The 22,282-nt window shown below is 45.3% G+C and overlaps 1 long non-coding RNA gene across 1 annotated transcript in view; it reads left to right on the plus strand.

The window, feature by feature from the left end:
* The window catches only part of LOC103657096, a 54,126-nt gene extending 32,495 nt beyond the window's left edge, over positions 1-21,631 (plus strand). Inside the window, exons 4-8 of the long non-coding RNA XR_566784.2 lie at positions 13,893-14,084; positions 16,377-16,530; positions 19,490-19,584; positions 20,698-20,733; positions 21,615-21,631. This is a non-coding gene — a long non-coding RNA (uncharacterized LOC103657096). The remainder of the gene's footprint in view (positions 1-13,892; positions 14,085-16,376; positions 16,531-19,489; positions 19,585-20,697; positions 20,734-21,614) is intronic.
* Positions 21,632-22,282: the final 651 nt, after the last annotated feature.

Below are 22,282 nucleotides of genomic sequence, written 5' to 3' on the forward strand. Positions count from 1 at the left end.
AGCCCGAAATACTCATGTGTCCCCCTCTCCTACTTGTCATTCAAACTACAAATACTACATGGCAAAAAAAAATTGTCAAGAATCCAATGTAGTTTTGCATTTTTAGTGCTCTTTTGGAAATACAGAATAACAAATTCTTTAAAAACCCTCACTCTCTCTGAGGGTGGTGGGGGCGTGGGGAATGCTGGTGCTTTGCGGAGGTCGTTGTCACAGCCCTGGCCTTGTCCACAATTGATGAGGAGTCACCTCCCTTTCCCGGTCCCCATGTCCATGTTTGACCTGGTGCAAGTCATGCTCCTGGAGCAAGACTCAGGTGTCTCGTTTGAAAAACAAGACGTTTGGCGGGAAGGGTCTCTAAAGCTACTTCACGGAGTCAATGTTTGATGACTTCACAAATAGGGTGGGAGCTTTGGCTTGTTTTGAAACGTTGATCTGTCCATAAATCAGTGCTATAACAAACAGCAAGCTGAAACCATCAAACGACAAATACAAAGCACACAAAACAAACTATAGAAATGATCCCTGAAAGTATTGTGTCAAGCAGAGAAAGACAATTATATGTGGAACATAAGGAATAGCATGGAGGACATTAGGAGAAGGGAGGGAAAACTGAAGGCCGGGGGATCAGAGGGAGTTATAAACCATGAGAGACTATGGACTCCAGGAAACAGAGGGTTTCGGGGGTGGGGGTGTGGGGGGATGTGTTAGCCCCATGATGGGTATTAAGGAGGGCATGTATTGCATGGAGCACTGGGTGTTATACACAAACAATGAATCATGGAACACTGCATCAAAAACTAAGTATGTACTGTATGGTGACTATAATCAAAAAATAAATTAATTAAAAAATTAAATTACATTAAATTAAAAGGAAAAAAAACACAAAACACACAAAACAACTGTGGTGTTTTGCATGGCAAATCAGTTTCTCTGCAAGCCTAAAGTATCCATTCTGTTCAGGTTTGGTAGACTGAGGACAGGAAGTGTGGGTTGTCTTTTTTTTCCTCCTGCAAATGGGGAGGGGGTGTGTGTGTGAGAACTTACGGAACATTCCATTCTGGTATCATCTGGCTCCTGTCCTAATGTCATTAGAGGGATCTTGTAACAGTCAAAGCATTGTTCCAAGAGACTTTTTGTCACTTTCTTCTGCCTTCCAAAAAAGTCCTCTTTTACTCTCCAAAGGTGGTAGTAGAGAGGAAGGGTCCTGAGGGAGACATTGACTGGTGTGGCTTGTTCCCTTGTCTCCCTTCAGCCAACCCCTCTTCCCTCATTCTCGAGGCCAAAATGGAGAAAAGTCTGCATTGGCTTCAGGCAGAAAAGCTCTTTTCAGAGGTGAGTGAGAGGGCAGGCGAGGTTCTTGGTAGAACTGGCCATTTCCCAACTTCTGAGACAGCCTCCTCTGTTGGAAGAAAATCTGAGAAACTGGAAGCAAGAAAAATGGTATGTTTATCAGGTTTGTAGAAGCATTAGAGAGGTGGGCGTGGTGGAGAAGTTGAGGCGATGAACCAGAGCCTCCTCTTGGCTGATTTTAGAACCTCCTATAATTCTGGTTGCTTCTACATTCCCAGGTAGGTCCGGAGTGATTGGCAAAAGCAGGGTGTTGATGAGTTGGTTCAGCAACAGGTGTGTGGTCTTGTGGGACCATTCGTTGGCTGTTGAGAGTGATGCCTTATCATTTCTTATGGATGATACTGTCCTGAGGCACCCGGACAAACCCCTGGCGGCCTAGGGGAAGCTGGTGCCCTCTCTGAGATGGTGAATCTCTTCATTTCTCTTACGAGTTAGAAATAAAATGAATTAAACCTTCTTTTTTCTGAAATGCAGACTATGGCTGGGTAGTTCTGAAGACCTTCGAGAAGGCATAGGTTGTACTGGGTGCCTGCTGGCGCCTAGCCTCACGTACCTGGCCAGGGGCTCCTTGCCCCACTGGGACCCTCTGCAAGGACTTCATCCTGGATCTCAGCTGGAGGGACCAGGTTGCCCCGTGGGTCTGTGACTGGCCAGGCCGGGCTCAAGAAGGGCAGAAAACTCACTCGTATCATCAGTATCTGGTCTTCAGGGGAGGGGCTGATTATCAAATCTGGCCTGAAGTGTCCAGTGAAATCCTTTGCCAAGTCCCAATCAGTAAATAAAATTCGGGTGAGGTTCCCGGCATGATCTGAAGAGAAAGCCATTCCTGGAATGTTGCCTGGATTCATCTCTACCTTCTAGAATAAGTCTCCATCCCTTGTCAAGGGCATCAATGGTTCCAACTGCAAAAATCCACTAAAGACACTTGTAAGTGTTACTGGTTGTGGAACATTGAAGCACTTAGCTGACATCATCTTACCAATTTTTCAAAGTGATCTGGTGGAGTAGGACTTCCATCATCCCTGTTTCTCAGATGAGGGACCTAAGGCTTAAGAGGTTAGGCTGGTGGATAGTAGAGCTAGGATTATGGGCTCAGATAAGCCTGGCTTCAAAGCCTCTGCTTTCACCACTGTTATATCTTCCCTAGTGATGGAATGGGTTAAATGGAATATGTGGTTGGAAGGGACCTTCTAGACCAGTGGGCCCAACAGTGTCCTTTCACTGAGAAAGAAACTGAGACTCAGATTTCATAGTGGTTAAGAGACCGCCTGGGTCTATGATCTGGCTATATCTCTTACTAGCTCTGTGACTTTGGGCAAATTACTTATTTCTCTCTGCCACTATTTCCTCATCTGTAAAATGGGGATGATAGCAATCCCCACCTCACGGCATTATTGTGAAATTTAAATGAAATAATCATCAGAAAGCATTTAACACAATAAAAATTAGCTATTTTTGCTGTTATTGTTTGTAATAGTGAAAAGTTAGAAATAAACTTTTAATAATACTGCTCAGTAAATCATATATGCATAGGTACATATATTTAAACATTTACATAGCTGTGCAATTGATATATTTTTGTCTGTGCAAACTAGATATATTTTGTCTGACTTACACACATGGTCCCCAACTGCTCTGGTTTGACTTATGATTTTTTGACTTCACAATGCTGTGAAAGTAAGATGCATGCAGTAGAAACTGTACTTCGAATTTTGAATTTTGATCTTTTCCCGGGCTAGTGATACCCAGTATGCTCCTCTCTTGTGATGCTGGGCAGTGGCAACAGCCACAGCTCCCGGTCAGCCACGTGACCATGAGCGTAAGCAACCCCCACACTTACAACCTTTCTGGTCTTCACTCTCAGGGCAGTCTTCAGTAAGTTACACAGGACATTTAACACTTCATTATAAAATAGACTTTGCATTAGATGGTTTTGCCCAACTGTTGCCTAATGTAAGTGTTCTGAGCACATTCAAGAGAGGCTAGGCTAAGCTATGAGCTTTGGTAGTTTCGATGTATTAAATTTATTTCAATTTATGATATTTTCAACTTGCAATGGGTTTATCAAGATGTGACCCCATTGTAAATGGAAGAAGATCTGTATGTGTATTAAATATTATATATATTTATTATATATTATAATATATATTATATTATATATATATTATATATATTATATATATAAAATACAATGCGATGAATACAATGAAACTAACAGAAACCATAATTTCACAGAATAATTACATGGGAAAATCCTTATAATTTAATGTGAAAAATAGATTGTGAAACATTGTTCGTAGTATGATTCCAAATTTAAATAACACACACACACTTCTATGAAAAAGTATACAAAAATGCTAAGAGCTATTCAGTTATTATCTCTGGGAGAGTAGATTTCGTGAGATGAGTGTTTTTGTGTTCCCTCAAGATTCCTATGTTGAAATCCTAACACTCCTCCCCGCCATCCCCACCCTGCGTGATGGTATTAGGAGATGAGGCCTTTGGGAGGAGATTGGGTCATGAGGGTGGCTAGGGAGCCCTAGTGAATGGGATTGGTGCCCAGAGAGCTCTCTCTCCCTTCCGTTGTTGGCGACATAGCAAGAAGATGGCCATCTGTGAACCAGGAAGTGGCTCATCACTTGTCATCGTATCTGCTGGCACCTTGATCTTGGACTTCCCAGCCTCTAGAACTGTTAGAAAAAAATTCTGTCATTCATAACCCACCCCAGCTCTGGTGTTCTGTTATCGCAGCCCCAGCTGTCTAAGACAGGAATTGTGGGTAATTTTTACTTCTGGCTTATACTTTCCTGCATTTCCTAAATTTTATATGATAAAATGAATTGGTTTCAAAATGTAAGTGGTGCCCAGAAATGATAAAAATTTTGTCCTTCTTGATTTTTAGTTGATTTGTGAGATTTCTTTTCGTGGGAGCAGTTATAGCTTCGGGGTTTCATTTCGCACACAGTAAGAATGGCTGGCGCAGCCCCTACCTGCCTTTAACATCTTAAGGGCACCTGCCTCAGCCCCTGCCATGTCCACGAGTGACACAAAATTGAAATATTCCCCCAGAATCATGCCAGCCCCGCAGGCTGACACCAGGGAGCGCTTGGTTCATTGGCTGTCCCTGGCTTGCTTGGTTTGAAGCTAATTCTTTTCAAGGTAAACTCGAATTTTCTCCCCCAGTTTTACATTTTAATTAATTTGTTTTTGCCAAGCCGTGACCGTCTGAGGCAGGTTTGGAGCTGACACAAATACACAACCAGGTGAAATTTTAGGGAGATCATCCTGTTCCAAGTTTCTCAAACTCTTCTCCCTCAGGGTAGAGGATGTGACTAGGTTATGCCCACTCCCCCATCTTCAAAATTCATAAAAGCCTTGTGACACCATCATATCTCTGTGTTTGTTTTAATAAAAGCAAAAATAAGTTTGACACTACCACTTCAAAAACTTAGCATGAAAAATAAAAATTAAATTGAAAAAATAAATTGGGAGAAAACTGGTATTTCAGGAAGATGAGCTGGCTCCTTCTGGGTCTGTGAGCATCTCAAGCTCCTGCCNNTTCCTGCTAGGATACCAGTCCCTGAATTTGAGAAGCACTGACATTCCACCTAATTCTGCAGAGTGTGGAAGGCCTGGACAGGCCATCCCTTCAATTTTCCCTTGGTGGTTGCTAGAGGGATGAAAGCAGATCTTTCCTGTCCTTCAGAGAGAGGCAACTGCAAACAGGTTTTTCTTGATAATATTAGCCAATTCTTATGTTGCAAATCTTTGACGTATTATTTGACTAACAGGGTTTCTGTCTTTTTTTCTTCATCTTAATAAAGATTTCCTCCCAGGGTAGCTGGGAGCTGTGCTGAAGGCAGTTGGTGAGGGGAGCCAACATAGAGCCTTCCAATATAGATCTAATCTGATCCTTTCTTCCTGATGACTATGAACTTGAGGTCCAGAAGGGGAATTAGAAGGAGACAGACACTAAAATTACCATGGGCTGAGCACAGGGCTACATAGCCCTTTCTACCCACAACCCTGTGAAGAAAGGGTATCATCTCTATTTTTCAGTTGGAGAAATAGAGGCTCAGTGAAGTTATTAAACATCCCAAAGTCACACAGCCCATAAGCAGAGTTAAGATTTGCTTTCCAATTGACCTGACAGTAAAGCCGGGGATCTTTCCAACTACACTACGGTCCTTGAGCTCAATATGCTTACGATCTGCCTGGAGATATGTCATAGGAATTGTAACACACATTCCAAAGTGCTCGAGTGTGGAAACAATTAAATTTTAAATTAATTAGGAGGAATTGCTGTTTCTCCCTTGCTTATATGTTTTCTTGGGTGGAAATGAAATGGGGCTATATATGGAGGTGTGTAGGGGCAAGGAGGGATGCGGGTGTGTGGTGTTATAAAGAGAGTTCTGGAATATGCTGTTAATATATGCATAGTGTTTATGAATTATTTTCCTTTTCCATATTTTACTTTTCCATACATTAAAAAACTTGTTTTTCTATGGGAAAATCAGCTGTCAATTGGTTGTGGCAGAATACAGTCTAAGAACTGCTACAAAGCACCTTGCTTTCAGGGACTTGGGCAAAGCCACGCTGACTGCGCAGTAACAATTTGAATCAGAATTCAGGTCTCCCAGTTTCTAGTCTAAAACTTGTGTAAAATTACCACTTGTTAAGATTTGGCCTGTGGGGACACCTGGGCGGCTCAGTCAGTTAAGCATCTGCCTGCGGCTCAGGTCACGATCTCAGGGTTCTGGGATTGAGTCCCGCATCGGACTCCTTGCTCAGCAGGGAGCCTGCCTCTCCCTCTGCCTGCTGCTCCCCTGCTTTACTCTATCTCTGATAAATAAATAAATAAATAAACAAATAAATAAATAAAATCTTAAAAAAAAAAAAAGGATTTGACCTGTGAGTGTTGATGTAAGGGGTACTCTGAGAGGAAGACTGACCAACCAGGAGGACTCCAGAGGCTTTCTCTAAGATCAGTGAAATATAGACCCAACCTTAAAAGTCTGCACCCTGAGTACCCCTTTTCCTTAATTCCTAATCCATATAGCAGATGGTTGTTGAAGAAGTGCTTGGTCAACACTCAGTAGATGGATGAGTGACCTCCTGTGTACTTAGGGTCTTCACCCACTCTGGGAATTTGATGAAAGCTACCCATCCTTGGGGCAGATAAATGAAATCCTCAAAAATATTTACATACATTTTAGGGGGTTATTGGACCTACTGAAGTCTGTCCATTGAGGTCATGGACCCCAGGTGAAGAGCCTTTGATCTAACAGTTCAACCTTGAATCAGACAGCTTCTGTTCCCAAGTCACTCATAACCTCATGGCTTACCCCTTAACCTTGAATTTCACAGCCCATTCCATTTAAGGATTGACAAGCATTTTCTGGTAATGACGTAAAATGAGTTTCTCATTACTATTTTTATGGCATCAGGAGGAAATTCATTTATTCTCAAGCTGGCTTTATGCTAGGTGCCATGGGGGACACAAAGACACGTCCCACACAGGCTCTGCCCTCGAGCAGGAAGTATATAGACAGATACCAAAATATAGCAATTTCAAAGTCCAGTGAGTGGGACAGCTGATGAAGATCAGGGCGTTTGGAGCAGGCAGGGGCGTGGTGGGCTCAGGTGGTGCTTAGGTGAGAGGAGGGGAAGCGGAAGCCAAATTCCTGCTGTTGGTTCCTGTGACAGAGACTCAGAGCAGGAGTCCGTGCAAAGTAGGGACTCAGATAATGCGGGTTGTTCAATCTCAGCCTGAGGGCCCAACATCCCGGATTACTGGAAATAATTTTAGAGTGTGGGGGGAGGGGCTGGGTGGGAACCTGGCTCCACACCCACTGCCTGGGTGTCCTCCCAGGCCAGTTCCTTCATTTCTCAGAGCCCCATAGGGCTGGAAAAATTAGTCCAGGAAAGTGAGAGTCAGCAGGGTGGATGGAATTTCCTCAACCAGGAGCTATTGAGAAGAATCTTTCGGAGCCTGTTTGGGTGCTGGCGTGTCTTTACTTGGTTCCGGGGAAGCTAGAGCTTTGCTGGCATTTCGGGTTGGACCAGAGCAGTGACAGCTGCGTTGGGAGAGGCAGTCTCCTTAGAGTGTTTGAACGTACTAGCACAACGTACCAGCCAATGCAATTTTATTCAGCAAATATGTACTGTGTGCTTTCAAGGTAAACACAGCACACTTCTGGAGCCCTCTCCATAAAGGTGGAATGTTGAACAGGTAAATAAACAACTTCAATACAAGGCAGTGTAAGATAAGCACAGAGAGGAGAAATGGCGCGGGGAAATCACTCTTGTTCTGGTCAGGGATAACAAAACGCTTTGCTCATCTGGCACTCTAGATGGGTTTTCAAGAATGGGTAAGATTTTTTTAAGTCTTTTTTTTTTTCTTTTACTTAGAGAATGGGGGGAGGGACAGTGGGAAAGGGAGAGAGAGAGAATCTCAAGCAGACTCCCCGCTAAGTGTGGAGCCCAACACGGGTCTCGATCTCACTACCCCGTGATCATGACCTGAGCAGAAACCAAGAGTCAGACGCTTCATCGCCTGAGCCACCCAGGTGCCCCTGAAGTCTTTTTACTGTTCTGATAATAAAAACAATGCATGTGTATTATAAAAATGTTGCAAATACATAAAATACAACCACCAGTAATTCCACACTCCGAGCTAATCACTATTCATATTTTGATGAGTTTTTCTTTTCCTTTCCTCTATCAATGCACACGGACACAGTATAAAATTTGGAGCAAACCATCACAGAGGTGCAAGGGTACATTAGTCTCGTGTCGCTGCTCTAACAGTTACCACCAACTTGGTGGGCAGAAATCTGGAGGTTAGAAATCCAAAACCAGGCTCCGTGGGGCATCAGCCAGCAGGGCTGCTGTTCATTCTGGAAGCTCTTGCCTCTGCCTTTTCCAGATTCCGAAGGCTGTCTGCAGCCCTGCTCATAGCGCTGCATCACTCTGATCTCTGCTTCATTGTCATGACTCTCCTATCACTTCTCTCCCTCTTATGACCTTTATATGATTACATTGGGCCCACCTGGATAACTCAGGGCAAACTACCTCCCTAATCATATGATTAACTTCTTCATACATGCAAGCTCCTTTCGCCACTACCATATTCACAAGTCTTGGGGATTAAGACACAGACTTTTTTGGAGGCCATTTTTCTCTCTACAGCGGGGGTTATGGTGTGAGTGATCTATTTTATCAGGCATATTGGTGCTTGTCGAGAGGTTATATCGTATAAGTCTGCGGTGGTGGGTCTGGCCTGATGTGCAAGCCTTGAGTAGCTTCTGCAGGAAAGAGTGATATTACTGATGATCAGAAGATCATTGTCTCACAAGTCTCTGTCTCACCTCTCATGGTGTGGCCTTGGAAAATTCATCTAATCTTCCTTTGGCTTCCATTTGCTGCTCATTCGGACTTTCATCAGCGATTTCTGTAGGCTACCAGCGCTGGGGCCTATGAGGTTCCTGCAGGTCAATGAGTCTACGTTCATGAATCACGGGGCAGCTCCCAGTCGGTGCTATTTGGGAAGCACTTGGTGATGCTGTACTGATGAAGAAAACATGCTGTTCGTTGAAAAGTGTTAACTGAAGTCACAGCCGCTACTCCTCGGTCCACAGACTCTGCCAATAGAAAACTACTCATGCATGGGGAGACAGGGAAGTTATCCTTAAATGGGGTTTGGAGCCCCTTGGGTGGATGGATCTTCCCAGCATAAAAATTCTTATTGAATTGAGGAAGAATGGGGAGAGTGTTTTGTTGGCCGGTTGGTTGGTTGGTTTTGGTTTTGGTTTTCCTTTTTTTCAGGAGAGACATGGGTGGAGCTGTGTTCTGGGAAGCCTGCTCCGGAGGTAGTGGGGGGCGGTGCTCCTCAGACTTGGAGATTGACTGGGTCATTGCTCTTGTCCCAGGAATCTGTAGCCCCAGCTCCCTCATTTTCCTTGTCTTTGATGAAGACTCACCCCCTCCTTGGAGCCTTTCCTAGCCTCCCCAACACCACGCCTGATCCCCTCTCACACGCCACTCGCTCCACGTGTCTCCTTCCCACACGTGGGTGTTCTCCCGAGTGCATGTCACTACTGACATCGATGTCCTTCTTACCTGACCCTCTCCCCCACCCCAGGATCAGCTGCACGTGAACAAACTTTGTTAACTTTGCTATTATAGTCCCACCACACAGAACACTTTATTTTTAAAAATTAATTAAATTTTTCTTCAAGTGCGATTAACATAGTGTTATATTAGTTTCAGGTGTTATGATATAATGATTCAACAATCCTCTCTCTTTCTCAGTGCTCATCATGGTAAGTGTGCTCTTAACCGCCTTTACCTATCTCATCCCACCCGCCTCCCCTCTGGTCACAATCAGTTTCTTCTCTGGATTTAAGAGTGGGGTTTTTTTTTTTTTTTTTGCCTCTTTTTTCCTTTGTTTGTTTACTTGTTTTATTTCTTAAATTCCACATATGAGTGAAATTGTATAGTATTTGTCTTCCTGACTGACTTTTTTCGCTTATCATTATACCCAGCATCCAGAACATTTTAGAAGGTGTTTCGTAAGTAATTGTTGGATGAATGAACGAACAAATGAATGAATGAATGGAGATGTGGGGGTTGGGGGGGCCTATATTGTCCAGCTCATCCTATTCACTGTCTTCCACGCCCAGCCCCTAGGGGTTTCCCATCTTGGGCCCTTCCAACCTCTGAGACTCCCATTTCCCCTCCCCCACCCTGTTTCCTGCCCACAGATCTCCAGATTTCTCTCACTTTTGCATAGCAATTCAACTCCTTGAATCTGAATGCCCCTCATGAGGATGCCAGCCAAGGGGAGCCTAGAGTTCAAGAGAAGATAAACTTTAAAAATCTTTTTTTCCTGTTCCGCCTAGAGTGCTTAGCAGAGGCCTCAGCAGAACTATGTATAGGTAACAGGTGCACGGTGCAGATGGCAGTGTCTGCACACAGTAGGAGCTCAAGTGTCTGCACACAGTAGGTGCACAGGTGAATGCTGAGAATCAGAGGTGGCACTTGACCTCACAGCTCCAGTCAGGAGTGAGATGCTCTTCAAATGTTGTGTTTCAGAATCTGAACACGCCCCACTCTACCTTCTTTTAGTTACTAAAAGCTAGTCGGGGAAGGGAGACATAGCGTCAGGAGGAACTGGGGTACACACAGATGTGGTGGACCCCTGGCCAGCCCTCTATCAGTCCAGGCCAAGCCCTGACGTTTGCCTCTAACCGGGAAGGGGCCGACACGGCACTCAGAGGGTGTTTAAATATGCTACGGTGGGCAGCGGCCTAACTTAAGATGCTGGATTTGTTCAGGGACTGAGCATTGAGGGGTCTAATACATAGGGACTATTCGGCTCTAACTCTCTGGTCACCTCCAACTTGCTGTGCGACCTTGAATAACATTCCCAGCCTCTCTGAGCCTTCGGATTATCCTCTGCAAAGACGGGCCGCCAACAAAGGAGAATGTCAAGTGCTCTTCAGAGGTTGGGCTACGGTCCCACGCCATTACAAGAGAGAGGCTCTGGGTGGAGAAGCCTGTGTGGGCAGCTTGTCTGAGCCCCAAGGCAGAAATGCGGGACAGCTGCAGTCTGGTACGTCAAGTTCTCGGGGAAGACGCGGACGTCTTCTGGCAAAGCTTCAGGCATCGACTGCTTCCTGTGGGCATTTGGGGTCTGAATGCACCGCTCAGCTGAGCTTGTCAGGTTCATCTCTCCCGCGTCAGGAGGGGAACTGGGCACTCATGTGAGGAAGCAGGACTCTCTTCTTGGCTCCCTTCTCTAACCCCTTCTCAGATCACCAGTTTTGAGCAATTGCATATCCTAACTGCCTCCAAGCCACCCACCCATCTTCGTTCCCCTGGATCCCACCCTTGTGCAGCCCCTTGGGTTCCTGTGAGAGCCTCTAGCCTTCCCCTAAACCCAAGTTCTCCTCACGGCTCCCACCACCCGCCATGATAATCTCTCCTGCCCTTTATAACTCTGGCCACATGGAGTCTCTTGCCCCACGCTCTCCGCCTCCAGCCCTTTGCCCCCGCTGTTCTTGTGGCCAGAAACACCACCTTTGGCAGTTCCTCTCAGGTCTCTCTGAACTGGCCTTTAGGCCTCTCTGTTTGGGAGGCATTTCCTCCTGCCAATTTCCCTGACCCATGGTGTCTGGCTCGGGCTGAGATTTCTCCTCCTGTGCTGCCTCTGATTATCCGGAGGCATCTGCCTGGAAGGCTAGTTTGAGGTTTTTTGAGACCAAGGTGTGTGGGACAGACAGAGGTTCGAGATGTTTGCAGTGGGAGGAGTGAGCGTGTGCGGGGAGAGCTCAGCCATCCTGGCGCAACCCTTCCCCTCTACGAGGTCTGGCCCTTTCCTTCCCCACGGAAGCCCCTGACCGCTTCTGCCCCACGGACCTCGCCTTCCCCCAACACCTTTGTGTACAATCAGCACCACACGACTTAGCCCTGATTTCTTCCATAATTGTGTTCGTTATTGTTTCTGATTCTGGTCCTAGACTGGAAGTTCCTAGAAAATAAGACACTTTTCATCAAAGCCTCTGTGTTCCCATCCAGCAGGACTGGACCGTAATTGCTGATGACCGGGCGGCTCGCAACCCTTCGGTCCTGCTCACCAGTAGCCTGACAACGGGCACCTGTCCTCCTCCCTGCAGCCTCCGAGAGCCCCTGCTTCGGCTGCTCTCGTCCTCCACCGCTGCCTCCCTGCCCACGCCTGAGCTTCTCGTGGCTCCTCCCTTCCTGTCATTCCAGTCTCCTCCCAAATTCAATTCCAACGTCACCTCCTGAAAGACCCTTTCGTCACTACCCACCCTCTTTCTTTGTGACTCTCCAGAACCTTACTCGGCTTCATACTCTTTATAGCGTGTGCCCACTTTCTGAAAGTCTGTATTGATGTGTTTCCTTTTTTCTTAATTTCTGTCTACCCTCCCCCTGTCCCCCAAATACGAGCTCCGTGAAGGCCATGTTTAATCTGTCTTGTTCTCACTATATCCTCAGGCTAGACACTCTTGCCAAGTAGATGAATGGGTGAATGAGTGAATGCCTAAGAAATGGGCTGTCTGTCTTTGAGGTTGATCCAGTAGGAGAACCCTTTTACCAGATTATTAATTTCCCAAGCCTCTGGGATTATGGCCTCTTGCTCTGCACACTCAGGAGACTTCTAGATGGCTTCTTGCTTTCTGGGAGAAAGCAGAGTGTTTACTAGAAAAAAGAAAGAAAAAAAAACCCACAAGGGAAGAGAATGGGTTGTAGGGTTGTATGTGGACTGGGCCACCTGAAAGGCAGAGGACCAATGGGCCATCTTTCTGTTCCCAGCTTGTCCAAGCTCCTGGGAAGAAAAGAGGCCATGAAAGGGCCCTTCCTGTGGCCATATTTGCTAGAAAACAACGAGCCATGTTTCCCAGCTGACTCACCAAGAAGGAACAAATACCCCTCTGTGGGTCTCTGAGCCTCGGACTTGAGAATCCCCTGAAGAATGTTAAGGGGGTTTAATGTTTCTCAGCAGAAAGTGCTTTAGGAGAAGGGAAATAGGGACAGAGGGAGGCATTTTCCTGTATCCTTTTTGGACCTAACAAAAAAGGCCTGTTCCTCAGGAGAATGTCTTGTTCTTTTTTTTTTTTTTCTTTTTTTTTGGCTGCAATTTTCATGCTCAAAGCCTATTGTTCAGTGCGTCAGTGTATACCCAAGGGAGCCACTCCTCCAGGTGCAGGTGGAGAAGTGCCTGACCGTGGTTGCTGTGTGTTCCGAAGATTTCTTACTGGGATTGATTTGGAAAATACCCAAAAACAGAAGGAAAAAAATGAAAACAAGCTATATTTCCAACACTCAGAGGCAACTCTCCAGGCTTTTGCTTCTCTCATATTTATATCACATTTCTCTTGTACGTGTGTATTTATAAAAATTGGGAACAGATCATATACTGCTTTTTCATTTGACAGCATATCATAAACAATCATGAATGTTCTTTAAGAAAACTTTTTTGTTTCCTGATTGCAAGATAATATTCTTTTGTTACAGAAAATTCAAAAATAAAATGAAATAAAAGCACAGAAAATAAATTTTTAAAAATCTATAATTTCATCATTCGGGGATAATCACTATAAAGTGTGTACCTAATTACTCATTAAAAACATATTCTTAAAAGCATAATTACATTTAAAAGCCTATTCTTAAAAAGATAAAAATGGGGCATGTTGTATATTCAGTGAGGTCAGGGACATCGTCTCTTATAATATGACTATTTAAAGTCAAGTATAGTTCATATATTATTGGTTCAGTAAAACCTATTTAAACTACCCTCTCCATTGTGTTATTCTGCTGTGAAGCCTGGAAAGTGAAAAATACCCAGATTCCCTTGCAGCTAAGGGTGGCCATATGAATTGTTCTGGTCAATGAAATGAAGGCAGATATCCAAGGAAGGCTTCTCTTCCTGAATGAAAAATGATTAATTTAAAAAGAGAAGACTTAAGAAAGAAGAAGATTTCTGCCATTTATACTTCCCTCTTTTTTCTTTTTAGAATGGGAATATGATGTCTGGGGTGCAGCAACCATTTTGAAAACATGAGGACAAAATCTGCAAAGGGCAGTATAGCAGGGAAATAGTAGAAGCTGTTGATGATTTTCATAACAACTTCTCCAGCTCTGAGCGGTCTACCTTTGGAATTCCTACTCAGGAAAAATACGTCCCACACTGGTTTAAGCCACTATTGGTGAGTTTTCTGTTACTTGCAGCTGAATGCCTTTTTAACCGATTTGAGATGCCTATGAAATCCAGCATTATTCATATCTGTCCTTCATCTTTGCTCTGTGTAAAATTACCAACTCTCACATCAGAACTTGGTGGATCTGGGGTGCCTGGGTGGCACAGCGGTTAAGCGTCTGCCTTCGGCTCAGGGCGTGATCCCGGCATTATGGGATCGAGCCCCACATCAGGCTCCTCCGCTATGAGCCTGCTTCTTCCTCTCCCACTCCCCCTGCTTGTGTTCCCTCTCTCGCTGGCTGTCTCTATCTCTGTTGAATAAATAAATAAAATCTTAAAAAAAAAAAAAAAGAACTTGGTGGATCTGTTTTGACAATAATATGCCTAATCCAACCAAGGGACTGTTTCCGATGTTCATTTCAGTGTGAGTTCATAACACCTGGCTCCTTTCACTCAATCATTTTTTTAAAGATTTTATTTATTTATTTATTTATTTGAGAGAGAGAGAGAGAAAGAACATGAGGGAGGGGCGGGGCAGAGGGAGAAGGAGAGAATCTCAAGCAGACTCCACACTGAGCACTGAGCATGGAGCCTGACGTCAGGCTTGATCTCACGACCCAGAGATCATGACCTGAGCCAAAATCAAGAGCCAGACACTTAACCGACTGAGCCACCAGGTGCCCCCTCCCTATATCATTTTTCTGTAGGTTTGTAACTTTGCTGTTCCTAAACCCTCTTCAGTACCAACTCACAGCCACAAGTCAAGGTCTGAGCTTTATATTTCTGTGTATCAACATAACACTGTTTTGTGAGTGGTAGACACTCGATGTTAGTGGTTTGATTGTCTGATTTTAACTCTGATTTCTTGATTACAGAACATGTAAGAATTTCTGAGACTATTGATTTAGACATCTTTATAGGACCCACAAATGTGAAATGATGCTTGTTTCTTAAAATGCCAAGCGGAATAGTCGGCATGATACTGTCATACTGTTTTATTTATGGAGTATTTTCAGGTGCCCATCATCCATCACTTAATTCTTATTAACCAATACCTTATCTCAGCCCAGTGGTAAGATTACCCTTTTGAAAGAGAGGCTGTATTTTGAAAGACCTGGAAATGATTAGCGAGGAGGCTTTGATACTGTTCAGATCATCTCGTGATTGCAAATGGAATGCGGTTAATGAGTTGCCCTATGCTCACAGTATGCAGACCTGGACGAGGCTGGTGTTCTCACCTGTTGGAGCAGGTGGGGCATCAGCAGGGAGCCCCATGGCCAGGCAGACAAAGAGGGGAGAGAACAGTATGGTTGCCCAATGAGCCTTTGAAAGAAATTGATCCAGCTGTGGTTCCAAAAGGCCCCGGGGTACTTGTCACGCAGTTCTCCTTGGTATGTAATTGGTCAATGGTTAGGGTGGGGGCAGGAACCTTGACCTCTGCTTGTCCACTTGCAGCAGCAGGATGAGAATCAATTGCTTAATGAGTGTCTTCAGCTCGTGTCTTCACTTACATGGCTCAACCCATCTTCTTCAGCTGTGGGGACCAGTGCAATGAAGAAAAAGTCACCTGAGACCATAGCCTTGTTGGCTTCTGCCCAATGGGAGGCCAGAAGGCCAGAAGCCAAGGCCTCTTGGTGAGCGCAGGAGCCTATTGGGCCTTGGTCTCACAGCCAGTCAGATGAGTCAGTTGCGCAAGAGGAGAACCAGAACAGCCCTTGGCTGAGCTCCAGGATGGAGAGATGCCAGAGGAGAAGGTGGAGTGCGAGAGAGCGAGCTCTGGGCTAGTTGGAGAGAGTAGAACAGAGAAGCCACTGAGTTCTTTAATTCTCCTTCATTCTCCAAACTCATTTTCCTTAAGAAGTAGAAGTTCAGGTTTAATGGACCCTCCCTTATACAAAGATCACATTTATGAAAACATCATTAAGTCATTTTTCTATAAGGAGGCATTAGAACAGAGTCCACAGGAAGTAAAGGAGGAAGACACTGTGTGGGTTGGAACGGATAATCGATGTTCACACATAAAGAGATTTGGAGGTTGTTTGGGCCACCACTTGCCTTTACTGACGTGAAAATGTCAAGAGAAGAGTGGTCTGCCCAAGGTCACATGGGTTCAGCGTGTAACCTGGCTTCTTTTCTCCAGGCCTGGTGATCTTTTCCTATATCCCTTCTGAGCCTCCTTTTATATTTCCAATGGGAAATGGCCATCTGCTCCCCTTCAACCTCTGGGTTTGGACTCCTGTGCTCTGAAAGGCCTTTCTCTGTTCCTCTCCCGTCATCTGCCCATTGATGATCCTCTTTCCAGGGTCAGGCCACCTGGTTGCAGAAGAGCACCTATCATGGGACTGGGAACGTGCTTGTGCCCAGCAAGGCCAGCCTTCTCCCTTCTTCAGCATCCTCCTGCTCCTTGGGGAGAAAAAGCTATCAGGAAGCAACTGGAAACCCAAACGGAATTCTTTGTACGTACTAAAAGACATGGTGAACTGTTTGAAGGCAAGGACTTTCCTTAGTCTCTCCTGTAAATCCAGGGCCCAGTATAGGATCTGGGTCATAGGCTTTCAATACAACGAACTTATTGAAAAAAATGAATGAGTGTCCACAAGGAAAATGGCGTGATCCTCAGAGTAGTTAGGGGAGGTTCCCAGAGGAAGTGGAGCCTAAGCCAGGCTCCAAAGACATGGCTACTGGTAATTCCTTTATTTATTTCTTAGATGTATTTACTGAAGTATTTTTGGGCTAGGCATTCTTCTAGGTGGAGAGGGAGTTGCTGCTGTTTACGTAGAGGTCAGCAAAGGCTCCATTTATAAAGAGAGATGCATGTCTTTTCTATGAGAGGTCACAGTGCCAGGAGGTCCTACTGAGGATCCTCCCACCCCCAACGCATTGCTCCCTAGAACCTTCTTTTTTTTTTTTTTTAAAGATTTTATTTATTTATTCGACAGAGATAGAGACAGCCAGCGAGAGAGGGAACACAAGCAGGGGGAGTGGGAGAGGAAGAAGCAGGCTCATAGTGGAGGAGCCTGATGTGGGGCTCGATCCCATAACGCCGGGATCACACCCTGAGCCGAAGGCAGACGCTTAACCGCTGTGCCACCCAGGCACCCCTAGAACCTTCTTTTTCCTTCACTTCCTGGTAGTGAATTGGCCGGGCTGGCTGGCACAGCTGGGAGCGTGAAACTGTGGAGTGCACAGGTGTGGCAGTGACAGCTGGGCCAGGTGACTCCGTGCCCTGAAGCCTTGAACCTCAGGCCCCGACTTTCCCTGGAGTCTTTTCTCCAGGAGCCAGTGGCCCCCAGATGGCTTATCCAATGCGGGGCTCTCCTCCGGGATTATGAAATAGTGGACACGTTTGCGCCTGCGTGTAGAGGGGCCCTGGAGAGCACCAGCACATTCTGCAGTCTAGATTAGAAGCTGAAATCTGTTCTAGGGCGGCATCCACCTGCTCTGGGAGGGCTCCCTGGGCACTTCCTGTCAGGCAGCCGAGAGGTTGGCAGCCACTTGGGATCCCCAGGGAGGCCCTAAACAGGCAAAGTCATCCTAAGGCACGTGGTCCAACCCAAGCTTGTAAATGTTCTACTTAATAATACAGAGAACTATTTGCATTCTATGGAAATATTTATGTTATTAACTAGTTCGGGGCTATTATATGGATATAAATAAAGAGGTGATCCTGGAGACTAGGAAAATTGGGGTGACCACAGTACATGTACCTTTCCTTTGGAGAAGGTCCATGACTATCATCAGATTCCAAAAAGGGTGGTTGATCCCAAATGTCGAGTTTACCTACCAATGCATGTAAGGGAACTTGGCTTCTTAGGGGCAGGTGCCAGGTGGGCTCTGCTTTAAACAGACTCTTGCTTGGAGGGAATCTAAGACAGCTTGCAACCCTGTTCCAGCACCTGTGTGGTCCAGCAGGGGAAAGAGGCAGACCAGTCTCCTGGTTCCAGCCCAGGCCAGGGAGCCCAGCCCATTTTCTGCCAGGGGAAAAAACAACAGATGTTTATCTGTACAAACTAAGGTGGTGGTGAATCCCTACTTTCTATGAGGTAGGAACAGGGCAATAGAAAATTCCTGCTATGGAAAATCATGATCGTTTTGTATGCAATGGTTTAACTTATTATTACTTAAATATTATTTTAAACGGCTGGTTTTTAGCCCCATATACGTGCATTTTGCATTGAAGAAGCGTGGTACACATTTTAGAATACTTTTATATGTAATGTCATTGAATCGCTGGCCTCAGTTTCCTCATTTGGGAGTTGTGGGGACTGAACAAGATCAGGAGGAACTGATAGACATCACTATACATGCCAGCTCAGCTTGATCTACAGCCCTGTGTTAAGAAGGATTCTGAGGCCACTGGTGAGTGCTGTAGGAAGATGCTTCCTGATTGGTCAGCTCTGCCAGGAATGTAGGAGGAAGGTTGTTGGTACCCTGAACCTCACAATGTTTATTATCTTTTCCAACCATGAGATTCTGTGACTCTAGGGCAAGGGTCAGCAAATTACAGCCCTTGGACCCAAGGCAGCCCCCTAAAAGTTTGTATTTAAATAAAGTTTTATTGAAACACAATCACACTGCTTTTACATGTTATCTATGGCAGCTTTCACCTCCGTGGCAGTTGAGTAGCTGTGACAGACACCATAAAGCCCACAAAACCTAAAATATTTACTATTTAGCTCTTTACAGTAAAAGTTTGTCAATTTTGTTTTAGGGTGCTCAAGACATGTTTTTTAAATGTATAAATCCAGGGAGGTAAGTGTTAACAATGATTAAGTGAGACAGTTCCATTGATACAAACATTTGTTTAACATTTCATGGAGCGGGCAGTCTCTGTTTCCAAGGGGCCAGAGCACGGCACAGGGGGTGAAAGGATAAAGAATAGCGTATAGGGGGCGCCTGGGTGGCACAGCGGTTAAGCGTCTGCCTTCGGCTCAGGGCGTGATCCCGGCGTTATGGGATCGAGCCCCACATCAGGCTCCTCCGCTATGAGCCTGCTTCTTCCTCTCCCACTCCCCCTGCTTGTGTTCCCTCTCTCGCTGGCTGTCTCTATCTCTATCGAATAAATAAATAAAAAAAAAAATCTTTAAAAAAAAAAAAAAAGAATAGCGTATAAGGTGGAGACAAATAGAAAATGAATAAGGAACGAGAAAGTAAGTGTTGAGCCCAGAGTTAACTTCACACTTGGGGACTGGCTGAGTGGATATACTATGTTTCTGGTGGAGCGGAGCATTTACAGGGAAAGGAGCATTATTGATTTGGTTTGCTGACGTGGTACCCTGGGCAGGAACATCTCCATCTGGGGCCTAGAAATGTCTTTCAACCTCAGGAAGATCTTATTAGCCTTATTAAGGAAACGAGGCACTCCTGAAGGAGAGGGCTTTGCTCAAGGTCACAATGCCACGTACGTCTACCTAGGTCTCCTAGGGGCCCCGATTCGTTCCACTGCAACTCATGGCTTCACAGAAAAGAACGTCTTCGTTCAGGGCAGAATTTCTTTCATTGGTTCTAAGGTAAGAATTTCACACCATGTCTTTGAATGTAAACTGGGAGGCCAATGGATTTTTTTTTTTATTATGTGCAAGAAAGGGAGCATGGAAGTCCCTGGCTATTGGTGGAGTTCAGGCTCTTGAATTGTTCGACAGTTGGGGGTTCTCCAAAAGGCAGGCATGCAGGAAATTTATTGGGGGGAAATGCTTTCGAAGGATACAGAAGGAGAGAGCAGAGAAGTAGGTAGGCCTTGGACTGTGATGCCAGTCTGAGCCCTGTGAAGGGAGAGAGGGGAGGAAGGAAGAGCCTCAGACCACAGTGCAGCTCAGAGAACGTCACGGCTGGGCTGATGGAGCAATGTCACAGGGGCAGAAAAGGACTGGCTCTAGTCCGCTGTCATGCCCAGCCATTGACCGGAGCAGCCCACGGAAATGCGGCCTTGGCTGAAGCTTGTAGTGGGTCCAAAATGGCAGCACCTAGAGGATGTTCATCATCTATGCTACTGCAGCAGGTTCTCTCGAAGGGGAAGCTGAGCAGTGCAACTCTATGCTGGCATGACATGCATTGCTTGCCTCCACCCCCTTGGCGTGGAAGCTACCGGGGACCCGAGGAATATTGTTCCCATCACCAGGGAGCTCATGGCCTGGCCAGGAAGACCAGCTTGTGCACCTGGACAAGGGACTGTGCGTTAAATCATGGCAAAGACAATAATGAAGGAGAGTGACAGAACAGTCCGAGCTTATCAGGGACAGTGTGTGGTAGTGGTTCAAAGAGGCATCCTTGGAGGAGAGCGTGGAATGTTCTCATTAGGCATGACAATAGGCGTGTGCACGGGGTGTTCTGCCTCCGTTCAGCCTTGCCCACGCCCACATGTTGTCTCCACCTATTCAGGATTCGCTGAGTATCCACCAAGTACTAGGCTCCATGCCAGGGACTGTGATTATGTGGGTCCCTGGCCACAAACAAGCTTAGGATATTGAGTGGCCTTAGAGACACTGATGAGTCATTAAAAAAAAAAAAACAAAAAACATCGACAGAAATACGTGTGGGTTTGTGTGGGACTTCGACTGACTGGAATCCTGCTACTACTCACAATGAGGCACGAACATGGGGCAATTCCTGGTTTCTCTCCCTAGGGCTTCCGGGGTGGTGTCTGGAGAGCTGTGTGCTGGGTAAGTATCTGGAGACTTCTGATCAGGGGTCCTCTGATCACACTTTAATTACTCTAGGGAAGTAAGAGAGAGAAACCCACAAGCCACTTGGAGGATTGGCTGTCACAGTCTATTTAAACACTTTGGTCACCGTGAAAGTGTTAGTAAGTAAATGTATGTGCATGTGTATTTTGTCTACATTATGGGGAAAACACTGACAGCCCATTGGCTGAATTTATCTTGAGAATCTGTGGGGATTTTTTGGCCTGAGCAGTTGCCCAATTTTAAAAAAAATTGGAGATTGCACATTAAAGTCCATATTTCCAGCCTCTCTTGCAGATAAAGAGATCTGACAACACAGCCTACATTTTCTCATGCAATATTTGGCTGGAGATGGTAGATGCCCTTCGATGGGATATGTGCCCTCCATTTGACCTCAGCCCCCACCACTCCCTAGTAATTATGCCTAACCTAGTTTTCTCATTTATGTTACGTGCCTGGTGCTAAGATGCTTTTGGATTTGTAGTATATTGGACAGTCTTCCCAACTCAGTTGACATGTGTGTGTGTCTCTGTGTGTGTTCTTTCCTGAAGTAGTGCAGATTGAGCCCAAATCAAAGAGGGTGTTTATTTGGCCATGACACAAACATCAGTGGTATGCATCACTGGGCACCTCCGTTAATGGAAGTTTCTACAAATCTTCTCTGGGATGAAAGACCCGTCCCAGGACCAGGTGTTCAGAAGATGGCTACAGTAGGAAAATTTCCCTGGTCACAGGAACCAATTTCTCTACTCGAGAGCTGACATAAATAGGAAGGCTGTCCGTCAACCAACTATTTAAGGTCAAACTTGGATATAGCCTTGAGGAAATTAAAACTAACGCTGCTTCAATGTCCACAATAGCTAAATCGTGGAAGGAGCCGAGATGCCCTGCAACAGATGACTGGATTAAGAAGTTGTGGTCCATATATACAATGGAATATTACTCAGCAATCAGAAAGAATGAGTTCTCAACATTTGCTACAACATGGACGGCACTGGAGGAGATAATGCTTAGTGAAATAAGTCAAGCAGAGAAAGACAACTATCATATGATTTCTCTCATCTATGGAACATAAGAACTAGAATGATCAGTAGGGGAAGAAAGGGATAAAGAAAGGGGGGGTAATCAGAAGGGGGAATGAAACATGAGAGACTATGGACTATGAGAAACAAACTGAGGGCTACAGAGGGGAGGGGGGTGGGGGAATGGGATAGACCGGTGATGGGTAGTAAGGAGGGCACATATTGCATGGTGCACTGGGTGTTATACACAACTAATGAATCATCGAGCCTTACATCGAAAACCGGGGATGTACTGTATGGTGACTAACATAATATAATAAAAAATCATTATTAATAAAAAAAAAAAAACTAACGCTGCTTGCACCCTTCTCTGAAGGCAGCAGAACAGAGATAGCTAAAAGCAAGGAAGCACACGCGTGAATATGTGCACAGTTATGTATTCTCACAGGTACATGTGGATATGTATGTAGATGCACATATGTTCAATGTCAACACACACATGACTT

The sequence above is a fragment of the Ursus maritimus genome, unplaced genomic scaffold (assembly GCF_017311325.1).
Source record: "Ursus maritimus isolate PB19 unplaced genomic scaffold, ASM1731132v1 scaffold_7, whole genome shotgun sequence".
In the NCBI taxonomy this organism is placed as follows: domain Eukaryota; kingdom Metazoa; phylum Chordata; class Mammalia; order Carnivora; family Ursidae; genus Ursus; species Ursus maritimus.